Genomic DNA, 24,222 nt, shown 5'->3' with positions numbered 1-24,222 from the left:
TTTATTGAAAACAACAACAAAAAAATTTTTGTGTTTCCCATAGGAAATAGCCCGAGTCCAGCGATGGTTAATAAGGTTGGGGTATTTGGGAACAGATCTCCTGTGTACACAACAAACCCTGTGAACAACATGTCAGCTTGAAAATACCTCTTTGAAAAAAAGCAGGAAAAAGATTTGTTTTAAGCACTTTTGCTGGAATGAATTCTTTAATATTTAAGAAGTTTACTGTGTGCATCTTTTGCTAACTCAGTAAAATATCGGTTAAACCAGTGCTTTTGCTATTATAAAAAAAATTCTATTTACTGACATTTTTGGCTTCATCTTGTATGTCAGGCACCATCTAGATCAATCTGATGTTGAGACACCAATTTTTGGAGCAAGAGGCAGATTCTAGACTCCCTCTTCCCTTAATTCTACCACACTATAATATAAAACATGCCATGTAACACCAGGAGATGGCTTCATGGTTTTCCAAATGCTTTTAAATTTTAGCTTCCGCCTTTATTAAATGCAGGAAACAGGAGTGGGGAGGGGGGGAATGAATGATGGAGAGGACCCTGAGTCTCTCCCTTCGGTTCTTTTTATTTGGGTAGATGTGGAATTGTTAAGGTGAGGCGAGCTTCCTGTGGAAGGAAACAATAGCGATTTTGCTCCCCGAGCTGACCCAGTTCGCCAAGCATCTTGAAACATTCTACCAGAGAGTTCTGCATTTGTCTTAGGGAAGAAGGAGAAACCACAGTAACACTCATCCCTCCCAGAGAGAAAGGAGTTGAGGATTCAGGGCCCTTATCCCACCAGTAACAGAACGAAGATTAAGTAGAAACGGGCGCCCCTTCCGTTACAGGATAATTATTTCCTAGTACTAACCATATGGCCACATTGTGTTCTCTTGCTGGGTAAGGCATGAACGTGTATTCCCAGAGAAGCACGCATTTAGAGACGTGGTAAAGTGATCACAGTCTTGCCAGCCAGTTACCGTGTTCTTGGGAGTTCTGCTGATTTGTCAAAACATGACTGATGTTCAGAAAGCTGAGGAGGCTTAAGCTGCAGCCTTTGAAAAATGATTATGTGAATGTGTGTGGATGTGTGTCTGTGTGTGAACATGCGTGTGTATATTTCCTCCCCAAAGCTGAACCATATTTCCATAAATACTGTTATATGGGAGAGGCAAAAGCCACTGCAGGAGCCTACTGGGCTTTTCTCTTCAGTTCTCATTATTTGTGCTTTTTGCTCTCGTCTTTTCTAAAATGCCTTGTTTTTTTGTTTTTAAAGATTTTTATTTATTTAATTTTTTAAAATTTTAATTTATTTGACTGAGAGAGAGATCACAAGTAGGCAGAGAGGCAGGCAGAGAGAGAGGGGAGGAAGCAGGCTTTCCACTGAACAGAGAGCCTGACACGGACCTCGATCCCAGGACTCTGGGATCATGACCTGAGCTGAAGGCAGAGGCTTTAACCCACTGAAGCACCCAGGCGCCCCCAAAATGCCTTGGTTTTTGTTGAGGTTTATGTTCTACATTGTGGAATGAATGCCAGCCCTATGGCAACCGCAGTTCTCCCTGTCCACAGGTCTCTTTGGTCTCTGTTTTTTCTGGAGCAGTAGTAACAGTGTCCAGAGTCAAGGTAGTGTATGCATCCACGAGTAAGGTAGCAAGGATTTATGATGCCACTTGTCACAGGTGGGGCTCTGCCCATTTCCACTGTCACTGGCCTCAGAGGGCACAGACAGATGGCAAGGGGACACTTCACTACTATTTGACTCAGTCACTTCTCCCAAGCCACCTACTTTGCAGAGGTGAGTAGGGCTTCTCCAGGGTGAGACTAATATCAGGCAATCAGTACAAGGGCCTGGATTTCATTCCTCCTCTCCTATTTTTTTCTGCCAACAACGTCTTCTAAATTTTTCTTTCAGCGCCCCTCCAATTCCACGATTGACCCAGCCTTAATCCCTGTGTTTTCACCCATAACCTTTGAAAGTACACTGTGTGACTTTCCCCCTGAATTTGCTGCAATTCAGGAGAAGACAATCAGGCTTCTGTTTATACATTAAAAGGTCAAGCTAGGTCTCGGATTGTTTAGTTAAAGAGTGCATGTGCTTATAGGTATTAATGAATAAAATGAGGTCTGGATTTCACAAGTATCTTTGAGCTTGAAGTCTCGCAATTCACACCAGGAAGGCAATTTCATGTAAAACTTTCCTGTTTTAACACCTAGGATCAAAAGAAAAAGCAATACTTAAGACAAACTAGCATTTAGAATGTAGCCTTAAATCTAAAATTGAGGCTAACTTCAGATTGTCTATTAATCCCTCACTGTAGTATTTACACATTTGATTTTTTTTTTAAATTTGAACACATATCCATGCTCATAAAAAGTTCAGAAGCAACAGAGTTCTGAAAAATTGGGTTAGAAAATAGGCTAAGTGAGGAAGAGAAAAATAACAAAGAGGAGCCTTAAGTCACCTGGTTTGTTTTTTCTCAGATACCATGATATTGAAGCCTGGAGAAGACCTCTGAAAATTATCACCTTCTTTACTTCTTGGAAATTTCAAGTGAACAGTTTTCCTGTTTCACTTGACATTTGAAAGGATGCTTGAAAGTATGAAAGAGAAAAAATAAGTCCCAAGAAGAAAAAAATACATTCCATTATTTACATCCTACCGTTACCTGTTTTAAAATCACTGCCTGAGGTTTTTTACACCTTACCAAGACTCACCGCATTGTCTTCTCATTGGCTTTTTTCTACTAATAAACACCTGTTTATCTAACCAGCCAGTATGTTCATCACCCTTGTCCTTTTTAAATCAACCTGGACAAATTTATCAGCTGAGCTAATGAGGACGTGAAGAGATTGGGTTTCAGAAAAGGTATGTTTTAATGATGAATATCTTGGGACTATAAGATCTAATTTTATCCAAGGTATTGGGACTCTAGTTGTCAAGAAGTGGTGCTCCCTGCTTCCAAGATTTCAAATATTTCCAGAACCATTACTTTGATCTGGGGTATGTGAACCAACGCCAGTGATGCCCGTCTATCATTCGCACATGACATCACGGTTTTCTCTTCTATTCTTCCTCATCTCTTTAAACGGAGCCTAACTTTTGCCCCTGGTAAACTACCACTCCAAGGAGTAACCCAATTACCAATGTCCAAAACATCCTGAATGAGTCTGTTTTTTGCTCTCACTACCCCAACATTTTAAAAGTACCACTGACCATTTGGGGGTCCTCGTGGCAGAAAAGGTGCTTACCATTTGCGTGGGTGAATTATCCCAATGACCCAGAGGGAACTGGACTGCTGCTGTACAGTGGGGACAGGAAGGATTCTGTCTAGATTTTCTCTGGGTATCTTCTCATGTCTTCATAACCAATAACAAAAGTTCATGAAAATGGAAGCACCCAAAAGGAGGTAGAACCCATGAGGATTGAAGGTTTGTATCACTATAGCAGGTAAAGAACCAAATTAGCTGAGGAGCTAAGGGAAGAGAAAACACAGGATCGGGTTCTGGAGGGACAGGATTACAAATGCCTTGTAGCTTTGTGACACTTGCAGAAACACAGACTAGTGGCCATGCTGATTTTCTTCCTTGTTTTCCGTGTCGTGTGGCATATGTGCTAATTATTTTTCTTTGTTTTCCTGTTATTTTATGTCAGAACTGTTGTATTTGGGGGACACTTTCAAGTTTAGTGTTCACGTTGCAAAATATTCTGGTGGAACTGTGATTGGATTATAACATAAGCTAACGCGGCGCAGAGATGGATACCATGCCCCTTGCCCAGGTATGGAAAACTTGACTGTTGAGACTTCATGTCTCTTCTTCCTGGGGACACAGCAACAGTTTTTGTTTGTATGACAGATGGTTGAGTCTTATTAGAAAAAGTTATAAAGGAGTTCTTCCTTTCTGAAAGTTCAGCTCCATGTAGAAGAGCATGTGTGAGGGCGAGCAAACAAAGGTTGGGAATGCGGCCTCTCCCTCCCTCTAGCCCACCTTTCTGCACTCTGCTCTGTGATGCTGGGGCTGGGACTCTGCAAAAACACTTTTCTCCTTTGTCACCTGGCTTATGTCAGTACAAGATGCCAGAGGGAGACTAGAAGACGGGATCAGGGAGGAGACATGTGCCCCTTCCTCTGCCTGCTGCAATTCTCAGAATTGGTCTTTTGTCCCAGGAGGACTCCCAGAGCTGGTCGAACACCTCCCACACACAGGTCTGAGTTCTGGTTCCACGGGCATCCTCCCCCAGGGCCGGAGGTCTGCCCCTCCCTCTTCAGGTCTACATCTCAGCTTCAAGAAGTCTTTCTTTTATGTTCCTGAACAGTCTGCACAACCCCTCCTCAGAGGTCTGAGTCTAGTCCCAGAGGGACCACCTCTCTGCTTTTAGAGGTTAGCTACTAACCTTGTTCTTTGTTTTCCCAGGCCTTACTTCCCTATCATTGTCTCTGTGTTACTCCAGTGTCCCCTTTTATCCCCAACATCTGTTTAACCAGTCCCCTGTACTGTATTCTCTCTGCTGCTCTGTTTTCTGCTTGGAAATGCCTGAAAAAGAAAAATCTGTTATGAAGTCTTCCATTTGAAAAAGAACAACGTGGGGGGCAACCTCAAGGGGCCACTGGTCCAAAGCACATGCCATTTCCTCCGTAGGAAAACAGGGCTTCCTGCACTGGCAGTGGAGCGAGTTCCTTGGCCAATCCACCTGTCAGCCTTCAAGTCAACCCTCTGCGACTCTTTCCCTATCCAGTGTCCCAGGGATGCTTTGGGAGTTCTCCACTTCCTCTTGGTGAGTGTTTGAGGACACGATGATTTCATTAAGGAATGAACAATCCCAGGACTTTCTTCATGAGCTTTGTGTTTCTCTAAACATACAATTCCCTGATGACTTTGGTCCAATTTCTATCTATTTTATTCATTCAATCCAAGGGCTAGTAAACAAAACCAGAGCTCTTGTTGGTCATAGTTTTTGAGGCTGTTATTTGGCATGGACGTTTCTCTTTCCTAACCAAGGACTTGGTTCTCTTATTGTTAGTTAGTACATGCTGGTAGTGAAAACGGGTCAGTGAATAACATGCAGTCCTTGCTTTCGACAGTCTCACAGAGACTGAGCAAATCGGACATTTTCACTCAGGGACTCTTGGTTGCAATGTGAAGAGAAAAGCACAGTTTAGGTGAGAGGAGAGGTCACATGAATGTCTGCATGGGGGTTAAGGGGACACTTCAGGCTCAGTGAGGACGGGAGGACTTCCGAGTGAAGTGGTACTAAAGATGACAGCAAGACAAGAGGGATGAGGAACCCTCCAGATGATGGGAAGTCAGAGGATGACAGGTAGTAATTGTTCCATGGAATTGGGCAAAGGCAGGGGGGATTTCCTTCTTTTATACACTCAAAAGAGAACTAGCTGAGTCCATTCACATTAGATTAGTCAAACATTCGGCTCTCCACCTCTCAGTTCCTCAATTTTTCTGATTTTGCTAAAACTCCAAAGATTTATACAGCCTAAGAGGAGGTCATTACTCTGATTTTAACACTCAACCATCTAGAGCCTGGGATTTGGTCGGTTCATTGTTGCTTGTGCCTCTTGCTGCCACTTGGTGACACTGTTGACAATTGGACCTACACAGTCCACAAAAGATCATGAGGGACCAGAGGACAACAGATCTGCTCTTATGAATCCCAGAGGCTGGAAGATGAACCTTCAGAACTATCCTCAGTGCAATGAGAGTCCCCAAGCCCCAAGCTCTTAATCCTTGGGTCTCTGGGTCCCATACAGAGCCATTTTCTGAGATGACAGACAGTTACTGCAGGAACATGATGTCAGGATTGGACTAAGCATTTATCCCCTGCAGACTTAGAGTTTCTGATGTCTTTTCCTTCCCAAGGACTCCTACCACCAGGGGTCAGGCAGCTTTTCTATTTCAGTCCTAGAAACAGATTCTTTTTACCCTCCTTTCCTGAACGGTCAGGACAACTGCATACTTGCTCACGGCCACGTGTCTTCCACGTAGTGTGTGTATAGCATGTGTGTGTGTGTGTGTCCTCTTTGGATTGGGAGCCCTGCACTCCGTGCCTCAAGGTCCTTTACTCTCCCAAAGGTGATAAAAGTGACATAATAGTACCTCCTTCAGCAAGGAAAAAGGAAAAAACAAAAAACCTCAGGTTACATCATCAACAGGATGTCCCACTAACATGGTAGGGGCTGTAAATAGTTCATATAATTAGAATATAGAGTTATCTAGGGGGCAATAGTAAAACAGAAGCCAGTGAAAAATGAGTCGTAATCAGTACCCAGGAAGGTTCTTGATGCCAAGTTTGGACATACTTCTGAAGACAGTGGAGAACCCATGAAGGGTGTAAAAAAGTGACTTGAAGTCTTTGAACTTCAGAAAATTTGCCCTGCCACTAATGAGAAGGACTTATTGTGGAGTGCAAGCTTATACAAATTTAAGAATAAATTGAATCATGACCTTAATTTTGATAGCATAAGACTTCTTCAACTGAGCTAACTGGTTCTGATCAAAACTGGTAGGAGCATTGGCCCTTATAGAACCTCACTGGCTCTTTGAGATGGTCTTGTCTTCGTGGATACTTTGGATGCAGCCTTTCACCAAATTTGCCTTCTGCAATGGAACTTTTTTTTTCTTTTTGATAATTTTATTATTATCAGAAGTGTTCTTAAAATATTTATCCACCCATATTTGTCATTAAATTCTTTCTTCTGAAATGTAAGAAAAAATTTAAATTATTTAATCAGCTATCTGGAATCAGGATTGCCTCCCCATGAGCTTTTGGAGACAGAATCCCTAAGTTTGAATTTGTTTGTTTCTAAATTTTTGCTCTTTCTTCATTTCTCTCTGACTATTTGCCAATATTTTCTAATACTTTTATAATATTTGTAATTACCAGAACTCCCAATAGTTCATATCTTGGAACTAGGGATGGGTGAAACCAGCTGTATTGGGGGTTTGGTGAACATCTTGAACTATTTTTCAAATTGTGTTTGGGGTTCAAGGAAAACCAAAACATATTTTCATATTTTACCAAGAGCTTTTTTTTCCTCCTCAATTTTAAAATGATGTCTATTTTAAGGGAAATTTAATCCATATGTTACTAAACTCCTTACACTTACCTCATCAAAATTTGGTTCTGTAAGAGCTATTTGATGTGCAAAAAGCCTCGGGAGTTATTTTTTTATTTTTTTCAAAAGACAAATTTTTTTCTTAGAAACGGGAAGTCAAATTTGCCAGGTGAAGATTGACTCAAGTACACCTTTTGCCAACTGTGAATTGCCTAATCAGCTAAAAGATCTGAATTTTATATAAAATTTTGACTTGTCAAAAGTTATAGGAATCCTGGTGATGTTACCATTAATATTTTTCTGCTTGTTTTTGTACATCATCCTAACTACTTGCAAGGTAATAATTTCTATAATAATATCACTACACTTTTTAAACAGAAAAAAATCATTCTCCATTTTAATTTAAATTTGAGATTCCCAATAATATTCAAAATTTCTATATTTCTCATTATGCTAACAGTTTCTTATGTTGCCACCAATGTAGCTCAAAGGATCCATCCTCCGCCTCAAAACAACAACAACAAAAAACAAGTTATCAAAAATGTAGAAACTATTCTTTCTTACATTCAGATTCGTCTTATATTCAGATTCTTAACTATTCTTTCTTTATATTCAGAAAACTATAGATAGTTTTCAGTGAGTTACCTGAAGAGTCCAAAACTTCTTTCCAGGGCCACTGAGTCCAGATCTCTGCCTTCATGGATCAATAAAAAAAATACTAGGCCAAGGTTGACAATACATCATCTGAAAACCATAAGATGCTATAAAAATTCATCCTGTTAACTAACATTTATTGAGTATCTACTGTATACAGGTATCTCCCACTCTTCACAAGTTGACATTACACCACTTTGCTATTACAGAAGACCTACATGAGTACCTGTTTTTGCTAACCACAAGATATCTGAGGAGGATATTCACTTCTTTAAAAAAAAAAAAAAGGCAAGAGGTGAGAAAATAGCTTTCAGCATTGGTTTTGCAGTGAGCTGCAGAGGAACATGCTCTGAGCAGTGAGAGTTGTGCTACCTAGCTCCTTCCGTGGATCCCCACACAGCATCTCAGCATCAAGCTTCCACCCAAGTCTGTGAACATCTGTGTTTCATCTGTATTTATTTTGCACATCTGTTAGCAAGATGTGTCCTAAGGTATCAAGATAGCCTAAGAGAGCTTATGTCGTAGTCTTGGGTACATTAAAAAAAATTTCTATATAAATGGTAATTGCTTTTTAGCTTTATGTCATTTGGGGAGTGTTTCACAGGAACGTGCTCCTTTGGATATTAGGAAAACCTGAATAAGGAAGTGAAGAAAACACAGGTTGCTGAATGCTTGCTATAAGCCAGGCATTACACAAATGCATTATCTCATTTAAATTTCCAAATTCTTATAACTTTTTTTTTTTAATTTTACAAATGGGTAAAGTGTGGCAATGGGAATGAGTGGTCCCTTTGGTATCCATTCTCTTCTTAATGAACAAAGTATGGGTTTTCTCTGCTCTGGTAATGTCCCCCCTCTAATAGCTATCTTTCCCAGCATTTCTCATTGGTCAGCATGGCCCTCTATTACATACCTCTAGCCAATCTGATGGTGGCTTTAAGGAGAACTTGGATGGGACTTCTAGGAAAGTTGACTAAGAAAAGTCATTTCTTTTTAGTCCTAGTATTTCTTATTTAGCCCTCCCGCTTCTTGATTGAATTTGGAAGTAGAGCCACCATCTTGGGATTTCACACCAACCAACAAGAATATGGAAAGCATACTTTTATTTATTTACTTACTTACTTATAGATTTTATTTATTTATTTGAGAGAGAGAGAAAATAAGAGAGAGTGTGTGAGAGGGGAGGGTCAGAGGGAGAAGCAGACTTCTCACTGAGCAGGGAGTCTGATGTGAGACTTGATCTCAGGACTTCAGGATCATGACCTGAGCTGAAGGCAGTTGCTTAACGAACTGAGCCACCCAGGCACCCCTGAAAAGCATACTTTAAGAAAGACTTCCGTCAGGTGAGAAGAATAAACCCCTCTTATTTATTTAAAACGAACTCTAACAAAATCCTAACCAACACAATCACCTTAGTAGTTTTTCCTTGGAGATTCACAACTTAGTTGTGGAGGTAGAAAGAGAATGCCTTTCTATGCATTCAAAGCCCAGGCTCTTTCACTTGCAATTTTTTTTTTTTTTTAATGTACCATCATTTTCCAAGGATCAAAGTGGAAGGCCTTGTGCTAGATGGTATGAAGGATGGTAAACAAGAATCATACAGGACAGTAAGCCATTGAACTCTCCCTTCCACAAATTCACAGGCAGGCAGGCAAGATGAGGCATGATCCCACTCACCTGCAGTACTGAGTAGATGAGATTCTGAAAGAAAAGGACAGATCAGTCAAGTGGAACTGTGTTATTATTGTCCTTAATAATCAATTTAAGGATACGATCAGTGATAAGATTTTGGGTTACTACACTGTTACCTAATGGTTTCCTTCCTAGAGGGTGCACAGGAAGCCATGAGAAGACCTGCTCTCTTGCTCAACCACGCCTATTCAGTACAGGTATAAATTCAACCTTATTCCACTTGAAATCATGTACTTTGTCTGCTGTCATATATGGGACTGAAATCCCAAAGAGTGCTGAAACGATGGAGAAGGATGTCGGGAAAACAAATAAATAAATAAATAAATAAATAAATAAATAAAACTTTAGAAGAAAGATGGTGGAGAGCCCCCTGTTGCTTCTCCTTCATGACAGTTCTCTCAAAGATGAGCCCAGGAGACATGCCTCAGAACATGTTTCTGATGGACACACATGGCCTGAGGCCTTTGTGTGGCCTGCCCAGTGGTTTGCCCCTGAAAGCAGTTGTACTTGCTTACTAGAGATAGCTTCACGAAGACCTCACTGGTTTACTGACTCCCAAATATGATGTAATAATTGTTTTGTTTTTGTTATTCTTTTGAGGCAGTAAGAAGTAAGGAGAAGCATGCATAGTCTGGGGGGAAAGATATGAAAGAAGCAGGGAAAGGAACACCTTGATACCCAGGCAAAATTTTGAAGTGAAGTTTATCCATATGGCCCTTTCACTCATTCTCTTGCACCCCTGCTCTGTTTCTCAGCAGTCCTTGCCTGCCACTACCACCCTTGGGAGCCCCGTGTCCTCCTCTGCCCAGGACCCCTGAAATGTGTCTTTCTCTTCATCTCCCCAAGTCACCAAACATGGGCAGATGTGGTCCCAAACTTTTCAAAGCATCAGAATAAATTCTTCTCCTCTCTTTTCTCATCACAATCCTCCACTTTTACAGTAGCTTAACAGATGTTCAGAAAGCAAGATGATGAGACTAATTTGTGCTAAAGTAAGAACTGATGAGTCCGTGATAAACTTCCAAGTTCTCCTGGTTCACAAAATATATATTTTTACTTTACACTGCTCAAAATATCATTGGAGAATGTTTTGTGTGCATTTTTTTATGTGGCAAAATTGCCTGTTATTAAATATATATTTAACCAATTCTATTTTTAGTTGAAGTTTGGATGAACTATGACAAAGGAAAAAGGTACAATACCAGGCACAAAATAGCCATTCAAGAAATGTTTCCTGGATCCTGTGTTTATTCAAACTCTCACTTCTGGTGGTGTAATAGTGATGCATCTCCTTAACTAGGAGTCAGATCAAATTTATTTAAGCCATTTATCCTTTTTAAAGTCTGTAGGTAGTAAGTGTCTACCATGGCTAACTTCTGAGTGAAGGAGGCCAATGGGAAAATTAAAACAGGGTTGATGACCAGAGTCAAAGGACCTTTTGATATAGCACGAAAGTCAAATGTATCAACACTAACAGAGATTGAGACTAATATGGTGGGAACAGCAGAAATGGTGACATTGTGCTGAATTTGGGATGTACCAGACTCCTGTTTTCCAGCCAGAATGTTGGAGCCACTGATACATGTTATTCTGGAAGAGTAGATTGTTGGTCCCTCATGGATCTACAGATTCTAGTACCAAACAGTTTATGTGTGTTCACATTTGACTATTTTTTTTCAGGTGGCAATGCTACCTCTCACAATTTTTCAAATTTAGAGAAATATATTACTGTTTCCACTCCCTCTCTTCCATTCTCTGACTGACAGAGAAAGATTATGGTTAAGCATGAAAGCCTTGATAACTACACCACGCCCAGGACTAGGGAGGAAGAAACAACTCCTAGATCAGAAAACTAAGAAGGAGCTTTCTCTGCAATAATTTGATCTGACAAATAAGACTGCACAAGACTGTATAAGCCAAAATGATATACAGGTCAAAAGGATCAGAGCTAATGTTGAATCCCTCTCATTGTGTGCCAGGGATTGTGTTAAATGCTTTATCTTCATCAATGCTTTTCTTATTTCTCAGCGATCTTTAGACCTAAGAACTATTATTTTTCCTTTAATGAGGAAATGGGGGCTGCTAAGAGGTAAGTAACACAGAGAATAGGTGGCAGGACTGAGAGGCTCACTCAGCATTTTCTGACTTCAAAATCCACTCACTTTCCTATGTTGTCCTTATGTTTCCCAATGAGGGCAAGGGATGGCCACTCACGGAAATACAAAAATCATGAAGATGAGTTTTATTTTAGTCCACTTTTTTTTTCAAGATTTTGCCATCGTTTCATTTTTTTTTCCTCCACTCCATAATTCATAATTTGGCCTTTGCTTTTAGTCATTTAGTGGATGTGAGTCACAAAATGTGCTTTGAAGTCCAAGCTTGGACGAAGCAAGATAAGCGCAGGCTCCATCACCCTCAAAGCATTCCTGTTGTGTTTACTTTATTCAGAGGCCTTGGTCTTTTAGTCTCTTTGTTCCTGTTTCCAGGACACATGAGTGCTTGCTTGGGACAAGTCTTCCAGCTCAAATCAGCTATCAGATTCTCAAACAGATTCACAGCCTCTTGGAAATGCTGGGACCACAGGTAGGGAGCAGGAAATGAGTGAGTGAAAACTACTGGATTTACTGTTCAGCACCCCCCAAAAGGAGTTGTATTTGTGTTACCTTGAAAACAGACAAAAATAATAACTCCCTTCCAAACTGTAGCACTTTGATCTTCTCAACAATTCACCAAGGGGTATCACTATCCCATTTTGACTTACAGATGAGAAAATAGACTTGGAGACTTTACTCCACCAGCAAATGGTAAAGCAAGAACTCAAATTCTGCTGTTTGGACCCCAAATAGTATTTTTCCCATGGAGCACACTTTACTATTTAAAAAAATCAATTTTATTTGAATTAAACTGGCAATGTAATTAATTGGTTTAGTGTTAGCAGGGGAACTTAAGTAGACTGAATCTAAGATTAAGTTTTCATACTAAATTATTTATTACTATTACTATTATTATTATTTGTTGTTGTTGTTTGGCTTCTAATTACTTACTACATGGCACACCACAAATGGAAGTAACTAGATTCTAATAAGCTACAGTACAATTCCTATATTTTGAGAGGGATATTTTTTAAGTTTATTTATTTATTTGAGAGAGAGAGAACACTTGAGAGTGGGGGAAAAGACAGAGGGAGAGAATCTTCAAGCAGACTCTTTGCTGAGTGTGGAACCCCACACGGGGCTTGATCTCATGACCTTGAGATCATGATCAAAGCCATAACCGAGAATTGGATGCTTGACCAACTGAGCCAAGTGTTTATCTTAGTGTCCCAAGATGTATATCTTAAACACATACACCAGCAGTTGTAAGTTCACAGACTCTTGTCCTTCAACATTATCATCTCCACCTTATTCCCCAGTGGTGCTGTGTATTATTTACATTATACCAGACACTAGCCAACATTAAAGAACAGCCGTAGTCCTCATAGTCCTGTTGGATCATTATATGGTACACCTGAAACTAATATAATGCTATATATTAACTGTACTGGAATTAATTAAAAAAAAAACCCAAACCCTAAGCAAACAAACAAAAACCAGCCACATAAACAAAATAGAAGTTTATTTTTCATTTGTGTAAAATCAAAACCAGATATTCTTGATCAAGTAGGATCCTCCACTTGGAAGGAGGGACTCAGGTTCCTTCCGTCTCATAGTCCACCTTCTTCAATCCATGACCAAAGTCATCACTGAATGGAAAAGAGCATGAGAAATTTAGGAGGGGGCTCTTTATGGGCCATACTAGAAGTAGTATCCATTGGAACTCAGTCACAAAGAAAAAGTAGTCACATTGTATGGATTTGGTGGTCGGGTAGTGGTCTCTGCTGCATACTTCCAGTGTTCAAGACCTACTTAGAACTCCTACTTTAAAATTACTTTCAAAGTCACTTTTTGAGCCTATAAGAAAAATAAAAGACCTTGTTATACATATATACACATATATATGTATATATATTTTTGTTTATATATATAACAAAGGCCTTTGTTTCATATATATAAATACATGTATATACATATGTATATACATATATTACATATGTGTCACATATCATATATATCACATATATATCACACATATAAAACATATATATATATATGTATATACATATATATGTATGTGTGACTAAAATTTCATTCCTAACATATCAACTAGCATATTCCTCCAGCTTGGCTCTATATTAATAGGGGTTCTCTGGAGAAACAGAACCAATAAGATCTATCTATCTCTCTCCTCTATTCCACACATATGAAGAGAAATTATTACATATCTATATCTATAGAAAGACAGAGAGGAATATTTATTACAAGGAATTGTCACATACAATTAAGGAGGCTGATAGTTCTTAAGATCTGCATTTGGCAGCTGGAGACCCAGCAGAGTTGATGGTGTAGCTTCAGTCCCAGTCCCAGTCCAGAGGTCAAAGAACTAGAAGAGCCAATGAGCCAATGTTGTAGTTCCAATCCTAGTGCAACAGAGTCAAGATCCAGGAAGAGCTGATGTTTCTATTCAAGTGCAAAGAAATAAAAAAAACAACCAAATAAACAAACAAAAACAAAAACAAAAAGAAGCCTTAGCTTGAAGGCAGCCAGGCAAAAGGAATTCTCTTTTGCCCAGATTCCTCGTTCTATTCAGTCCTTCCACTGATTGGATGAAGCCCACCCACATTAGGGAAGGTCATGAAAGAGGTAAAGAAGATGGTCGTCTTCTTTACTCAGTCAAATGACTCAAATGTTAATCTCATCCAGAAACACCCTTACTAGCATACACAGAATAATATTTGACCAATAGGTACCTTGTGGCCTAGTCAGGTGGACACATAGAATTATCAATTGCACTCCCTCAAAATTTTATAAGGTTAATTTTTTTTTGGTAAGATAACTATTTTCCAGAGCTGAAGAACCCACAGAATGCAATGCATTTGCTGAAATCAATTTCTAAAGAGATTTTCCAAGAAGTTTTTGGATTTTGGACTCTCGAGATCTACACTGAAGATGGTAACATCATGTGTACGCATCTATGTGTGGGTACGACTGCTATGAATTCAGGTCTGTGTGTAAAGCTCATTGTCTTCTAGAAAGTACCAGTAATAGCTGGGACTGTCCAAAGATTAAGGTATGCTTCCTGTATGAAGACAACCTGACCCAACACAGCATCTCTAATCTGGAAATGGGAAGAAGATACCACCAATAACCTTGGTTTAAGTCAGAAAATAGTATGTAAACAAAGTGGAATTATGGTAGTGCAGTGATGGTGGTGGTAGTGGAGTTGAAAGTAAGAGCTTATTACTACCAAGAACATAGAGCAGTTCTCATTTCCACCCCCAATACAGGTTATTCTCAGCTGAGGAACCAGACTATGTTTCTTCTATATTCTGACAGCATCTGTTGCAAAGCCCCACATAGAGTAAGTGGTCAATGAACTCCTATGTGTAAACTTCAGGTTTTTCAACAACTGTCTAATGAACTGAACACCACATTCTGCATTGTGTCACCGAGCTGTGTGTATCAGTTGAGACAGGCACAGTTATTTTACTGTTTCACAGCAGCAATTATGACCTGCACAATAATTTTGGGAAGTCTCTGCAGGTGCCACCCAATTTCATAGCCAAACATCTTTTCAAGATGAATGGAAGGCGTGGGGTTAGTGTTGTCTTTAACTGTCCTGTTTCATCCATGTGTCTCTTTTCTAACCTCCACATAACTTCCTGCCTCAGGCTAAAGGTTCATGAGAACAGCACTTTATATGGTTTTTTTATCCCAGTTAGAAATCACCACCCACCTCAAGAGAGAAATCACCACCCACCTCAAGAGAGAGGGACCATATTTGTGTCTAGAGCTCCTGACTGCTTATTTCATTACCTGTGACACATGTCAAGTGCTATCACTCAGCATTCCTGGTCCTCAAACATTTTTTCTTTTATAATCTCTCCTTACAAGGCATGAGTCTCGCATCTCCACATCAGAAATCCTGCTCCTTCCCCATTCCAAATTTCCTGAGCCAGAGACCGTGTAAGAACAAACTGCGGTCCCCTCGGTGACATGGCACAAGTCAGCCTTGTAGGTTGTGGGATATGCCGAACCAGTGAGTAATGTCTGGGAACTCTTTGGCTGACTTCCTCCTGTTCAAGGACAATTTTGCATTCTTACAAGTGCTTAGAATGTTTCTCCTTTAGGAACAACATCTGACGCTGGAATTTCTGAAATCTGAGGTACTGTGTCAAGCCAAGGCTCTTCCCAATAGGAAAAATGAAAGTCAGTTTTGCTCTTCATTCTTCTGACTGGTTCACTGTGCTGTGAGCTTGTGTGGACTAGCCTTTACTTCCCCCTAGAGGTCTATGCAGGTGATTTGGCACCTCAGTGCCATGCCTGGTGCATTCATGGCAATCCAGGCTCTGGTCTCTTCCCTATACTCCACAACACTGCTGAGTGATGGCGGCTTTGATTCCTGCCTCACTTACTTTCACTACACAATTTGGAATTTAATTATATATGACTTTACATTTTTGGACTCTTGCTTCCCAATCTAAACTGCTAATTTGCTAAAGATATGGGCTGTGTTTTGTGCTTCTTCTGAATTCCATTCAAAGCACCTACTATCCTGTTTGAATAACTTCACAGTCACTCACGAAATTGGTGCCATGATGATGAAGTCACACTAATTGCCTTTGATGATGTACCAGATCTTACACATTCAAATGAATGCTTTCTTTGGCAAGTCTGTCACCTGGGAAGGCTACCCACACATGTCCATGATGTGATCAATTCTCAAAATAATATTTCAATACCTCCCTCTACTTGACTGTGTGTCAGAGTCTGACAATTAATGTTTGATATTTAGCACCTACTCTAATGCAAGACACAGTTTTCAGTGGGTACCGCAAAGATTAAAACACAATTTCTGGGGCACCTGGGTGGCTCAGTGGGTTAAAGCCTCTGCCTTCGGCTCAGGTCATGATCCCAGGGTCCTGGGATCGAGCCCCATATCGGGCTCTCTGCTCAGTGGGGAGCCTGCTTCTTCCTCTCTCTCTCTCTCTCTGCCTGCCTCTCTGCCTACTACTTGTGATCTCTGTCTGTCAAATAAATAAATAAAATCTTAAAAAAACAAAAAAACACAATTTCTGCTCACAGAGAATGTACAGACTTATGTAGAAGAGAAAGCTATAAACACTGGTGATACAAGGCAAAATGGGCCAAGGACTATAAGAGAAGGTACAAAGTATTCCTGAGGATCAGAAAAGCAGAGGAGGTAATTTAGAGCTGAGACTATAGGGTCTTGTACAATCCCAATGGCTATGTATCTTTAATCTATTATTGGTTCACTCTTTGAAAAAGCTACTTGGAATTAAGTGTGGAGAATAAACTGAGTGAATACACTGGACAATACCATTTTCAAAAACTGAAGCAGGGCAATAAATCCTGTGCATGAGAAATGGTGATAAAGACCACTTTCTTGAGAAAAAAGTGATGGCCACATGAGCCAAACAGGTATCAAAAGAAGTACACCTTCCTGTTACCTCACTCTTGACCATTTGTCTTTATGCCTCATTGGTACCTCTATTGCCTCATTTGTAAAAGTATATAACATAGACCAGATCCAAGGTTTCCAATGAATCTATGAAAATATCTTAAAGTTTACGGACCTTCCTGTGAGATTTCACTTGAATGAATGCATGACAATTAAATGATATTTGAAGGATGCCTGGGAGGCTCAGTTGGTTAAGCTTGCTTTCAGCTCAGGTCATGATCCCTGCATCCTGAGGTCGGTCCCATATTGGGCTCCTTGCTTAGTGGGGACCCTGCTTTTTCCACTGCTTGCCACTCCGCCTGCTTGTGCTCTCTCTCTGACAAATAAATAAATAGAATCTTTAAAATTTTTTTTAAAAATAAGTAAAATGATATTCAAGAATTCCTAGACTTTACAACTGCTGAGTCCCCTTCGAGCGCATGCATTCTATATTCTGCACATGGATGAGGAGAAGCCACCAATGCCATTGGGTGACAGAAGACAACCAGTTGTCACGTGTGGATCATCTGTCCCCTGACCAAAAAGTCCTGGGGATTCCAAGAGCCCAGGCAGAGCCCTGTTTCTCTGTCATGGTCTCTTTTGTCACCTTATTTTATTTCCTTCAGAGTATTCGTGACTCTTAAATTATTTATTTGCTTACCTTTGAATTATGTGCTTTCCCACTAGAATAGAAGAGATCCATGTACAAAGAACTTGTCTTTCTTGTTTATTGCTCTATCTGGGGTAGTAACTAAATCAGTGTCAGGTATGTAGTAAACATTTAGTATGTATTTGTGGAAAACAAATGAGTGAGAGAATGAATCAATTGATTAATTAATTCTTTTTTATGGATAGGATTTAGGGGACAGGCTTAGGGAAGATAATATAATATAAATTCAGCAAAGATATAGCTGAGTACCTTTGAAGCTTTGGCATTGTGTGAAACAGTGAGAATAGAGAGCAAAAAGACCTATCTTGGGTGAACTTATAGTCTGTTTAGGGACACAAAGCAGGAATGCATGGACACTATGTACAGGAGAAAAAGAATAAAACAGGACAGCATGCCAAAGAAGATCTCAGAGATCTCAACAACAGATGGTGAGTTGTTAAGCAGGAAACCACAAAATGCGCTAGACTGTCAGAGGAAGGGGAGAAATTCTTCTGAGCTAAAGTGACCTAGGAGATCTTCAGAGGAGAAAAACAACAGGTGAGAATACAAGGATGTGAATCAAGGGGAATCCCAGGCCAAGGTTCCTGGTGGGAAAAAGCAAGGGACAATCTCACTGGAGAGAAGGGGAAACTAACACTTTTTCAAAGATCTTACTCATTTATCTGCCGGCACACACCTGGAGGAATACTATGTCTATTCTATGGATGAATCAACTTGTCCAGATTCCCAGATGTTCATGATGGAGCCAGGATTTGTACCTAGATCAGTCTTGTTCCCAGGACGATGTTCCTCCTGCCCCTCACCACGGACAGGGAGAAGCCTCTGATCTGAGGAAAGTAGAGCTGTATATAGGGGAACAATAAAAAATAAAGATGAAGTTAATTTGTTGTTAGAATATGCTGAGGATTTCGGATAGTATTCTGTATTATACTATAAGACAAGTGAAGATATTAAAAATTCTTACCCAGGGCAGTCACTCTTTGAAAGTATTTGTTAGAAAAGCTAATCTGAATGGATTGAAAAGAGAGTTAGAAACAAGGAGATTGTGTAACAATTATTGTAATATCTCTGAGCTGAGGTAAATGAAAATGAAGTAAGTAGGAGCAGAAATAGTGGTAACTTTGAGTTTAAAAATGGGAGAATTACTGCATTGTCACAGGGAGGAGTCAGGAGGAAGGCACAGCCCTAATACTGCTAGCCATTGTCCTCTGGTGTGCCCAGGTCCCTTTTGTCATGTCTTCTTATTAGAGTCCCTATTCTCAACACACACAGTCACGCATTGTCCTCTCTTTGCTTTTGTTTGTCTGTAGTGTGTGTGTGTGTGTGTGTGTGTGTGTGTGTGTGAAATAAAAAAGAAAACTAGAAAACTTAAAAGAGAGAATTAGTTACTGGTCACTTTTAGCAAATGATAAAAAGCAAAGAGGCATTTACAATATATCAAGAACAAAAAAATGAGAAAGAGTTGAACTGCGTACCTAAGAGAGAGATTCTATCAGATAAAAAGGAAAGAGTACAAGAAAACTTTTTGAAGAGTTCTAAAACTTTGAGGAATTCTACTAAACAGGGTTCTGTTCTCTCGCCTGGGAAGTAACTGAAGTTATGATAGACATTCATGTAGGAAGTAGAAAGAATGTAAGTGCCTGCCTTTTTCCACATCCTTGAAATACTCCAAGGTTAAGAGACATAATGCATATAAAACTGTTTGAGATTTTTTTTTTAAAGAAATATTTATTGAAGCACCTTTTAAAGGAAAGGAGCTTGGTCCAAATGGAACAAAACCAAACTTGTATTTTTTTCTCATACTCTGTCTTCACAACTTTCCTGCGTATTGTGACATAATCTTCACTCCATATAGTTCTCATTGCTGGATAACTGGGGATTTAGAAAGGTCAGCTGTCCTCACTCATGTGTGTATCTACCAGATATAACCCTCACCATTCTGGACCATAATTATGTGTTTTTATACCTGTTTCACAAAGTACTGTGAGTATTGGAGAAAAGGATGTCTTTGTGTCCCTGATGACTTGAATAAATAAGAGGTTCAATCAATGAGGTTAATGAATGGGTTTATGTAATGTAAATTGTGCTGTGAGATTTCATTGTTTAAGAATTAGTAACATTTAATTACTCTTGGAAAGACAATTCATTTTGACTTCTTGTATAACAACTGGTGAAATGTGAATGTTCTTGACAGAAAGAATAAAACATTTACATATCTAAAAGATAATTTCCACCCCCAGCTTATTCTCAGGGAAATTAGAACATTTTAGGATAAAGAATCTCATAGGTTCACAAAATTCCTTATTTTCTTTCTTATTTTATAAATCCCTTTCTATCTATTCATGGGCAACAAGTTACCACTTTGTTCTAAAAATGTTAAAACAGGAAAGGGGAATTTTATATTAATAATAACCATTATATTTGTAGGATAATCATACTCCTTCATGTTAAGTGCCCAGAAGGATAAAAGATAATTCTCATTTCCCCTAGGATTATATTCATATATCTACTAAAGGATAAAGGTATATATGTATATAAAATTTTATCTATGTGTTCAGTATTGCATATCTATTTATAGTTTCATATGTATATATTTTTTACTAGATGCTGATTTATCTTGACTCTATATAACAACATTATATGCTATAATAATGATACTTTAAATTGAAGTAAATGAACAATTTCCAGGGAAACTGTGGGTAGGGACATCTTTTTCCCTTTGGCCACTTTGGATCTTTGATAGGTTTTGTACATGTGGCTCTGGTCTTCATGTTTTCCCATCCACATTTAGTCCAGCTCAAGAAAGAGCAACACCCTGCTGTGGTAAGGGAGCCAACCTTGCAGTCAGATGTTCCTGGGCTTGGGTAACTCCTGCTCCACTGTTTAGAGGTCATGAGTCCTTGGACAAATCACTTCACCTTTCTGATTCACAGTCTTGCCGTAGGTCCAACGTGGATGATACCCTGCCCATACCTTCACCCAATCTCTTGTTAGGACAGTAGTAAATACCAGTATGCATACTCTTACTTCCTCACACCTAAATCTCTTTCAACAATATACAGAAGTCTCTTTGAATGCATTACTTCATATTATGCTTTAAAAACAAAAAAATAAACAAACAAACAAACAAAAAACGACCAACCAACCGAACAAAAATATCCTTCCCTTATAAGTTTCCAAAACTGTAGGTATGCGATAAGTCATAATGCATATTATTGATATGCAATGACCGATCACAGTGTTTGCTCATTCTGGTAGGTTGAATCTCAAGTTGGCTGCCTCCAACTGGCTATCTGTTGAAACACTTTATGCTTTTATAAGGGTGAATCCAGAGTGCACTGAGTAATGCATAATAAAATTAGTTTTGGGAGAAAGGAACCAAGTTTAAAAGAAAGAAAAAAAAAAGAGGGGACAGATAAGCACAGTAAAATAATCTCCAATGACTTCATTGTGAAGTAATGACTTTTACCAAATAACTGCATTGTAGTTTTATCTTTCCAACCAAGATTGTGTTAATGCTCTAAAATTAAATCTCTTGTGAAAGTTATCTGGAATTTCTCAACAAGTTTTTAAAGGGGTTTTATTTTTTCATTGGAGGTCATGCCTCAAGAATTTGTAGGAATTCCGCCTGGAAAGTAATAATCAGTGGAAACTGGCAGTCAAAGCTAATTTATATTACTCTTCCAGATAAAAATTCCTTCCGTCTTAGACCTGCATTTCAAAAAAGATTATTATCACTCTGGAGAGAATACATCAGTGTAGAAAAAAGAAAGAATGACCTCAAAGATGTCTTTGCTGCCTCTGTGCAACTCCAGGTCTGCTTCTTTTTAAAACTCCCTTTTTAATCCTCTCTTTTGAAATGTTTTGAGTCTATTCAACGCAAGAGTATGTCAGAGGCATGCTTGAGGAGAGCTCTAGAAATGATGTTCCCTAATTTGCCTGCCGTGGGAGTTCATGACACATCTTGGGTGGTGGGGAAAAGGAGGACAGAAGCAGGAAATGTGGGGGAGAGAGCCCTTCAAGCAACGGGACCAAGAGGAGGAAAGTGCTTTTTATATGGCAGTATATTCTCCTTTTCTTAGTAGCTAAAGGGATTGGTTTTTCCCAAATCAGACTCTTTGCCCTTCCTTTAGTTGTGTTTGTGTATTCATATACATGACACATTCACAAGGGAGTAGCTTAATGGAAAAGCCTTGGCTATTTTTAATGACAGACTTAAATTTAAACCTCGGGCCCTTCCCTTACTACCTTCCCCATGTACAAGTTACTTAAACTCTCTGAGCTTCAGTCTCCATACCTATAAAACTCATAGAATATTTAGGGGTCAACTAGATGTCATATGTAAATCATTCAGCTTGGCATTTGGTCAGTACCAAATAAAAATTTGTTGGAAAAACAATGAGTTAATATTAGTTCCTTTACTCGTTCTACCTCATCCAAAGAATTTGGGATATTAATCCAATGTGGATAACCAGGAGTCTAGTCAAAGATCTGATCAATGAAGTACAAAAACACTACCACTCTCTTTGGTGATTCTGAAAATTGAAGCCACCAGATATTTTTGAATCAATGCCAACTAAAATCCACAAAAGAGATATGCCAAATCATGATTTATATGGCCAGAGTAAGTATTCAGAAGCCCTAACCATTTCCCAAGATGAGGAGCCTATACCTAGGAGGCTAAAAATAACTTAAAGTCCATTTTTTTTTAAATTCATAGGATTTCAATTTGAGATACTGCCAAAAACATAACGTGGTATCAAAACCAAAAGGCCTGCCTTTGCTATCACCCCAGATATGCGTAATGCATGGGTCAGACCCACCAACCTTCCAGCATTCAACAGACCAAAACTGAACAGAGGAAGCATTCCATTTACTAAGAATTCAATCACTCTTATTGAAATATTTCAGCAGTGGAACTGAAATCTGCTAGCATCATAAATACAATTTGTACAATTCCAAAAAGCATATATTTGGGACAAGGCCATTGTTAATCCTATGTGGTTTTTCAGTGGGTAGGTAATTCTTTAACAGTAGAAACAGAAGACAGATTTGCTTCCAATTGTGAGCTCATTCCTAAGGTCACAACTGAAAGCTGAAAGAGAAACGGAGTCCAAAATAAACATCAGTTTGGACTATAAAGCATTTCTCTCTGAGGGTGCCCAGGTTTATATGAAGGAATTCCACCTCAAACAAGGAGAAATTTAACTCATTTTTCCCAGTTATTAGTGGGCACGTCTAGTGTCTGCCTGTTCACCCCGATCCACTCCCCAACCTCAAATCCATTTTCCTAAGATCCTGGCTTAAGAACCACATGAACCCAGAGTTCTTCTAACTCCTTACACTTTAGTTGCTCTAGAGTGGTAAAAAAATAGAGTTATAAACTATCTGTAGGAGCAGTCACTAACATGGCTGGCCAGAAAATCTCAGTAAGAGGCCCAAAAGTTTAATTTGTTGTAACCTATGATTTCTTAGTAAATATTAACTAATGTTAGAAGTATGCATGGATTTACTTCCCTAGGCTGTTTAAACCTTTTAAATCATTATTTTTAAAACAAAAAAATTAAGTAAGACCTTCAAAAGTGACTCATAAAGGAAGGGTGTTTGGTTTGCTTCCCTGTCCTCCTCCAAGCCACCCGGCTTCAGAATCATGTCTTTCTTTCATGACGTTGTCCCCTTCACTTATGTGCCTGGTTGATGGTTAGTTCCCTCTGCAGGTGTCTCTAAGATCCCGGGGACTTAACCCTTTGGTTAAGTAACCAACTACTGTGCACAAAGGCACTTACCTTGCCTACTCTTTACCTCAGTCTTGACTGCCAACTGGGTGCCCAGTCATGGCAAGACTGAAGACTTTACCCACGTGCAGACTCCCAAAGGTTCTTCACAGAATCATGACTGGGACATGATCCAGAAACCTACATGTCCCCTCCCCACAAAGGCATCTTCTCGGCCCACGTTACAGAAGAAGCTCAGCTGATCTAGAAACAGCTCCTTGTGTGGACTGCATTCTTAGAAGTTATTATTTCTTACTAATTGACTTATTTACTTATTCTTATATTTTCAGAATGCCAGATGCCACTTTCCTTGCATCTCAAGCACACAGAACTACTTTAGAATTTAGGAAATGTATGCATTAATAGGTATTATTTATCAAATATTGACTTCACCAACTCTATACCAATTGGAGAAATGAGGGAAAGGGCACCCTAAAAAAGAGGTGAAAACAATTTCAAAGGCAAGAAAGGCTACCTGATAGAGTGCAGAAAATGAATAGATCAGCGTGGCTGGGAGTCAGCATCCATTCACTGAAGACTGGAAAACCGGGAAATTGTGGGCGCGGTCCTGAGAAGACCCATTACAAAGATCTTCCAAATGCCACGGGTTTTGGGTTTGATTCTGTAAACCAAAAGAGACCTAAAAGAAGTGCAGGATGAGATTTGTGATGTGAAATGATAGTGTTAGGTGCAATCTTGAGAATAACTAGAGATGAGGGGTAGACTAAGGGCAATGAAGCTAGTAGAATGGCTCTGGCTATGGGGAGGTCCTCAATTCAGGCAGTGAAGATAAGGTGAAGAGAATGGAA

The sequence above is a fragment of the Mustela erminea genome, chromosome 17, assembly GCF_009829155.1.
Source record: "Mustela erminea isolate mMusErm1 chromosome 17, mMusErm1.Pri, whole genome shotgun sequence".
Lineage (NCBI taxonomy): Eukaryota > Metazoa > Chordata > Mammalia > Carnivora > Mustelidae > Mustela > Mustela erminea.
This window is presented reverse-complemented; position numbering follows the sequence as displayed.